At 50.8% G+C, this 7,167-nt stretch overlaps 1 pseudogene; it reads right to left on the reverse strand.

The window, feature by feature from the left end:
* Positions 1 to 5,669: 5,669 nt before the first annotated feature.
* On the reverse strand, positions 5,670 to 6,284 carry LOC116887601 (annotated as a pseudogene).
* Positions 6,285 to 7,167: the final 883 nt, after the last annotated feature.

Consider the following 7,167-nt stretch of genomic DNA (forward strand, 5'->3'; position numbering starts at 1 on the left):
TGTCCCCCTAGCCTTCCCTGAACCAGGGCTCCTCCAGGACTGGCCAGTGAGGAAATACTACAGCTAGTGTGATCCTGTGGAGTGTTACTGGTGAGTTCCAGACCTCCTCCTGGGACCTCAATGGTATGCACCGGCCTGAAGGGAAGTATTGTGCATGACTGGGATCCCAGGTGGAAAACTGTCAGATGGTGTGGTCAGAAACACAGGGGTGTGGCTTCCCCAGTAGCCACTCCCACTCTTTTATGCAGAGGCCATTTCCCTACCCCACCCCCTTGCACACACAGGCACTATTCTGGTTAGGGGCCAGTGCAGTCATCCGTTAGGCAGATCTTGAGATGCAGGGCAGGTTTGAATCCTGGGGATCTGTGCAGAATTTATAATCAATGCCAACATCAATGCTGGCTGTCTTTTCAGGCTCTCACTAACCAATGGGGGTGATAACAACCCCCATTATAATGCCATAATATGGGGTCATAAGTGCCAGTGCAGAAGGAGTTCACACAGTTTGGGGGTGGGGTGTGAAACTAGGTAGATATGGAATAGCCTGCAAGGACTACTAGATCCTAAATCACAATAGCAGACTATTTCCAGAACCCTGTGATGCTGGACAGAGCACTATCATGTCACCCTTTCCCCACACCCTCCTTTTCTGGAATTGGGATGAGATCTACAGGAAAATCTTATTTTTTCCTCTTCTTCCTCCTTCCCATTTTTCTTTACATTCCTATAATACCACCCCAAACTCTGGCGTTTAAATTTTATTACATTACTGTAAGTGCATGGGCTTGTGTGTGTACATGCATGCATATGTGCATTTGTGTGTGTGTGTGTGTGTGAGTGTGTGTGCTTGTCTGTCTGTCTGTCTGTCTGTCTGTCTTTTTGCATGTTTTCCCAGCTGTCTTCTGACTGCAGCACAGATGAGGAGGTCCAAGGGAAGCTTGCAGAACCTGGTTCTCTCCTTTCCCTGTGTGGCTCTCAGGGATAGCACTGGTGACAAGTGCTTTCTAAACTAAGCCACTAAACTTATCTTCCAAGCTCCATATATGTTTTCCTCTAGAGCTGTAGGAGTTTACATTCAGTCACTGGAGACCAAGATTTCTCTGTTTACCAGGACACCTGCCTTTACCATAAGGTTTAATTAGTCAATCACAGTAAAAACGACCGTTGTTGAAGCCATTGTAAGGTGATCTCCAGTTACATGAGTTCTCAAGATTGGAGGTGGGGGTCATTCTTGTCCATAAATATTGTCATGCCCTGGAGAATGTGGCATGCCTGCCCAACTGAGCGCCAGGCATCCCACCCCTAGCTCAACTCACTGAGCAAGGGAAAGTTTGCAGAAGCTCCTGAGCCTCCAGCACTTTCTATCTTAAAACCACAAACCTCAATGTTAGAGGAAGAAGCAAAAGAGATTAAAAAGCTTTGTGGGAGACCTGGTGACCAACCAATGAGCTCTCGAATATTTCCATGCACATTTTTCAGCAGTCACTGTGATTAGCCTATACCAAATCACATATTCTAATGAGAGTGACAAATCAAGGCTGCTGGAGTCACATCAATCACTAAACAGTCAGTCATAGACAGCACTTGGTGCAGCACAAGGTGATCTGCAGGGATCCCTGGGACCTGTTTTCTAGAGTTCTTCTAGAGTAGGTTGGAAGGATCTAGTGTTCACCATGGACCAGAGCCTCTTCTTCTTGGTAAGCAGACCTGGGGTCTATATCAAGTGGGAAAGCCAGGACAAGACAGTTTGGGGAGGAGACAGGTCAAAGTCTCACACAGCCAAGTTCTCAAGTGAATGTTTCCTAGTGGAGGTCAGCATTTCTTTTCTGCAATCTCCCTTGAGTAGCAGGGCTCAGCTCTCATACCCTGGCCTTTTCTTTCCTGGAGATCTGAGCCTCCTTGCCGGACCCTCACTTCCTATACAGAAGACACCATGGGCACCCTTAGTAACGTGTGTGGTCCTCCGAGGCCAATCATGCAGGGTACCACATACCTCCTGTCTATTTTAAAAAGCAGGCTTTAGTTTTCAATTGTAAAGTACTGTGTGAAAGTTCTTGTTGGGAGGTCTATGCAATGGACATGATACTCAGTGATCATGGTGGCCTCCACTGTCCCTCTGGTAAGGCAGACACCTGCTCCTCCCTTCCTTCCCTGTACCCTGCCTTGGCTTTAAGAACTTTCTTCTCTGTGAAGCAAGGGATGCTTTCCTAACTCTTTTTTCAATCATTTATTTATTTATTATGTATACATCATTTTGCTTTCTGCCTGCATGCCTGCAGGCCACAAGAGGGCACCAGACCTGATTATAGATGGTTGTGAGTCACCCTGTGGTTGTTGGGAATCGAACTCAGGACCTCTGGAAGAGCAGACAGTGCTCTTAACCTCTGAGCTATCTCTCCAGCCCCCGCTTTCCTAACTCTTGATTTTTCTTTCTGCCCTTAGGATATTTCTCCCTTCAGGCTGAGAATTCTTTGGTCCTCTTCCAGTCCTAGGCTTTGGGAGACTGCAGCCATTGTGGCTGGCACAGGAGTCTTGGGAGCTGCGGCCCTCTGGCTGTGCTGGGTAGGGAGCCCTCTTAGCTTGTCTTCCACATCTAAGGGAGACAAGGAAAGGGAGAGGGGCGTGCTGAGGGCAGTGTGTAATGGTGGTGAAGGGTCTGTTGAGTGGATAAGTTGACCTCAAGATGAATTTTCAGGCATTTTGTCACTGTCTTAGTAATGAGTCCTTACTAGAGTAAGATAGGCCGCCCAGGCCCCCCTTCTTGTTATTTTCAAATGTATATGGTTTTTTTTAAAGATTTATTTTGCGTGGACGAGTTGCATGTAAGAATTAACAACCTGGCAGGCGGCTGCATTTGCGATGTGCCAGGCTGGAACTGTTGTCCCTCTGGAAAGACTGCGCACTTGGCAAGGTTCAGTCAGGTTACAATGAGCATTGCGCTTGTGGCAGTGGCAGCGATGCGAGGGGGACGCAGTGGCGGTCGGGGAGGCAGAAGCAAGTGGACTCTGGTCGCCACAGAAGCAGCAAGCCAGACTCTTAGACAGGAGGCGCCACCTGTTTTGCGCTGCCGCCTGGCCGGGGCTGCGGCCTGTCCCTTGCAGCGGTCCATCCGGCTCTTGTGACGTTGGGCTCTGCGGACCCGCCTGCCCTGCGGTCGGTCCCGTGCTGCGGAGGGTCAAGCGGTGGGCCGGTCCAGCGGTGAGGCCGGTCCAGCGCAGCACTTAAACTCTGCGCTCCTCCCGTCCCGCCCTGCGGACCCGCCTCCACAGCGGCGGGTCACCCGGTGCAGCGGGTCCTGCCCTACCGCATGCGCAGCTGCCCAGGCCGATCTCCTCAGGTCCTGCCCTGCCGACCAGCATGGGCTGCCATGGATCCCGCGCTGCCGCCCAGTCTGCGCTTCCAAAGGCGCCAGGCGGGCGGTCGCGCCTGCTCTTGGAGCACAGGCTGGGGTGGCCGGTTGGCTGCCGCCCAGGTGACTGTGGAGTGAGGCGCGACTTCCCTCCCTCTCTACCTGCTAGCAATGCCCAGTCCCCAGCTCCCCAGGGAAAGCACCTAAGAAATGGTCATACATATCGATAAAGATGTGCCCCAGGTTGCTTCTGTCCTTGGATTTGTCACGAAGAGTAAAGTGACTAATCTAGCATCACCATAGGCATTCAGCGAATGCTTCAGTTTGGAGACGCTATTGCTGAATTAGTCTATGGTCTCTACTTTCCCAGCTCTGTGTTACTGAGCAGTTTCAGACAGGACATGAAAGAAGTTCAGCCTTTTTAGTGCACAAGAGGAGACTAAGACTACAGAAGAACTCACATTACCAGGGTTTTGTTTTCTGATCCTGACATTTTTAGTTTCAGATCGGATGATAGGAACGAATAGTTAATGTTCCTTTTCTACGGGGTTGCCAAAAACTTTCTTTGGTTTCATACCATTAATTGTTCTTTTAGAAATTCCAACTAGGTTCTTGTAGTTCAGGTTTGGTCTCAACCTGCCATCTCCTGACCAATTCCACTCTCATCCCGGTTCAGATGCAGCACTTCAAGCCGGTCCACCCCAACATCTACTCCATCTATGAGCAACATCTACTCCATCTATGAGCTGCTAGATCAGGTGGATTAGCCAGGGCTGCAGAAGCAGCTCCAGGAACAGATCCTGACATGGCTGTGACTGAAGTCACCTCCACCTGCAGCCTGCAGATCAGCTCTGAGGAGCCCAAGACATCCATGGAGGTTCCTCCAGGACAGGCCAGGACTGTGCAGTGTGATCTTGTGGACTGTAAGGGGTGAGGTCCCGCCCCTCTCCTGGGACCCTGAGAGAATGCACCGGCTAGAAGGACTGTACTGCTTGGTACTGTGAATACTGGTGGAAAAGGGTTGGATGGTCTGGTCTGAAATGCAGGTTATGGCTTCTCAAGTGCCAACTCCTTCTCTCCTCCTAAGAGGTCATTTTCCTCCTCACCTTGCACTCACTTGCGCTATTCTGGTTAGGGGACAGGGCAGAGGCCAGTTATTAAGATCGAGAGATGCAGGGCAAGTTTGATTCCTGAGGTTCTGTGCAGACTTCATGACCAATGCCAGCTGCGACGACACTGGCTGCTTTTGCAGGATCTCCAGGATCTCACTATCCAATGGGGGTGATAACTGGAAACTTGTCACCAGTGTCAGTGCAGAAGGACTTCACCGAGGGTGGGGGTGGGGCATGAGACTAGGGAGGTGTGGAAGAGCCTGCTATGGCTACTCCATCCCAGACCTCAACAGCAGACTTGTCCAGACCCTGTGATGCTGCAGAGAGCACTGGCATGTCGCCCTCTCCCCACACCTTTCCTAATCTGGAATTGAGAAGAGACCTACAGGAAAATCTTATTTCTTCATCTCCTCTCTCCTTCCTATTCTTCTTTCCCTTCCTATAATACGACCCTAAACTCTGGTGTTTAAATTTTATTACATTACTGTACTTGCATGGGCATGTGTGCGTACATGCATGCACGTGTGCATTTGTGTGAGTGTGTTGGGTGTCTGTCAGTCAGTCAGTCAGTCAGTCTGTCTGTCCTTTTGCCTCTGTTCCCAGCCGTCTTGTCACTGCAGCACAGATGAAAAGGTCCAAGGGAAACTTGCAGAACCTGGTTCTCTCCTTTCACTGTGTTGGTCTCAGGGATAGCATTGGTGACAAGTGCTTTCTAAACTAAGCCACTAAACTTATCTTCCAAGCTCCATATATGTTTTCCTCTAGAGCTGTAGGAGTTTTCATTCAGTCACTGGAGACCAAGATCTATGTTTACCAAGGGCACCTGCCTTTACCATAAGGTGTAATTAGTCAATCACAGTAAAAATGACTGTTGTTGAAGCCATTGTAAGGTGATCTAGGGTTATGTGAGTTCTTAGGATTGGAGGTGAGGGTCATTCTTGTCCACCTAAATCGGCGTGCCCTGCAGAATGGTGGCATGCCTGCCCAACTCAGCACCAGGAAATCTACCCCTAGCACACACAACTCAGTGAGTAAGGGAAGGTTTGCAGTAGCTCCTGAGCCTCGACCACTTTCTATCTTAGAATCACAAACCACAAAGTTAAAGGAAGAAGCAGAAGAGGTTAAAGAGCTTTGTGGGAAATCTGGTGACCGACCAATGAGCTCTTGAATATTTCTATGCTCATTTTTCAGCAGTCACTGTGATTGTCCTACACCAAGTCACATATTCTAATGGGGGTGCCAATGCTCTGTCCATAGAGGATAATATTCTCAGGACTCACCCCATACCGAGTGCACAGCGCCTGCCATGCAGCGTCGATCTTCGATCTTCGGTGTAGAGAATCTCTTCAGAGGGCTTGCCTGGAGTTCACACCACAGGCCGAATAGTCATAAGAGAAGAGTTGCAGTTGATGCGCGAGCCCATGGGGATGTAGAAGCTACACAACTGGCCCAAGTCCATGCCCTTGCCGTGCGAGAAGAGCAGCGTGTAGGGGCGGGAGGGTTGTCAGGGGCCGTGAGCGAGACGAAGACCTCTACTGCGTCCGGTTCGCGCTGCGAGTACTGCCAGTTGGCTCAGGTGCAGGCTGCACACACGGGGGCCCGCACCTTCCTCGGCCGGCCGGAGAGTGGTGCGCCGCCTGGGCGGACGCCGGGGCCGCAGCGGGCGCGGGCGAGCGCTCCTCCGGAGCCAGAACTGTGTAGGTGGGTTCGGGCTGCGACAAGGCCACATTGGCGGCAGTGAGGTAGTGCGGGCTCGGACAAGAAGGGCAGCAGAAGAGCCAGCACAGTTTGCCCAGGAAGAAGCCATTCATTCTGGGGCCCTGCTCAGGAGAAGGGACGTCAGTGGGCGGGAGGGAAGGGCAGGGAGCGCAGAGGAAGAGATCTGTGAATCGAATTGAAGACTGGCCAAGGAGTCCCACCCACATTGGCCTCTGGCCCGCAGAGGTGAGTCAAATTGCTGCCCCGCCTCCGCGGCTAGGTGAGCTATTTAACTCGGGCGCCTCACAGAGAAGCATGTGGCAGCGAAGGTGGCGGACGGAACCTGTTTTCAAGAGATGGTCTAGAGCACCTTAGAAGATCTAGAGTTCACCATGGAACAGAGCATCTTCTTCTTGGTAAGCAGACCCGGGGTCTATATTCATGAGAAAGCCAGGAGGAGACAGTTTGGGGAGGAGACAGCTCAAAATCCCATCCAGCCAAGTTCTCAAGAGAATGTTTCCTAGTGGAGGTCAGCATTTCTTTTCTGCAATCACCCTTCATTGCAGGGCTCAGCTCTCATACCCTTGCCTTTTCTTTTCCTGGAGATCTGAATCTCCTTGCAGGACCCTCACTTCCTATACAGTAGACTCCATGGACACCCATAACAACGTGGGTGGTCCTCTAAGGGCAATCATGCAGGGTACCACATACCTCCTGTCTATTTTAAAAACCGGTGTTTAGTTTTCAATTGCAAAGTGCTGTGTGAAAGTCCTTGTGGGGAGGTCTATGCAATGGATATGATACTGAGTGATCACGGTGACCTCCACTGTCCCTCTGGTAAAGCAGACACCTGCTCCTTCCTTCCTTCCCTGGACTCTGCCTTGGCTTTAAGAACTTCTCTGTGAAGCAAGGGATGCTGTCCTAACTCTTGATTTTTCTTTCTGCCCTTAGGATATTTCTCCCTTCAGGCTGAGACTTCTTTGGTCCTCTTCCAGTCCTAGGCTTTGG

Source organism: Rattus rattus, chromosome 18, assembly GCF_011064425.1.
Source record: "Rattus rattus isolate New Zealand chromosome 18, Rrattus_CSIRO_v1, whole genome shotgun sequence".
NCBI lineage: Eukaryota > Metazoa > Chordata > Mammalia > Rodentia > Muridae > Rattus > Rattus rattus.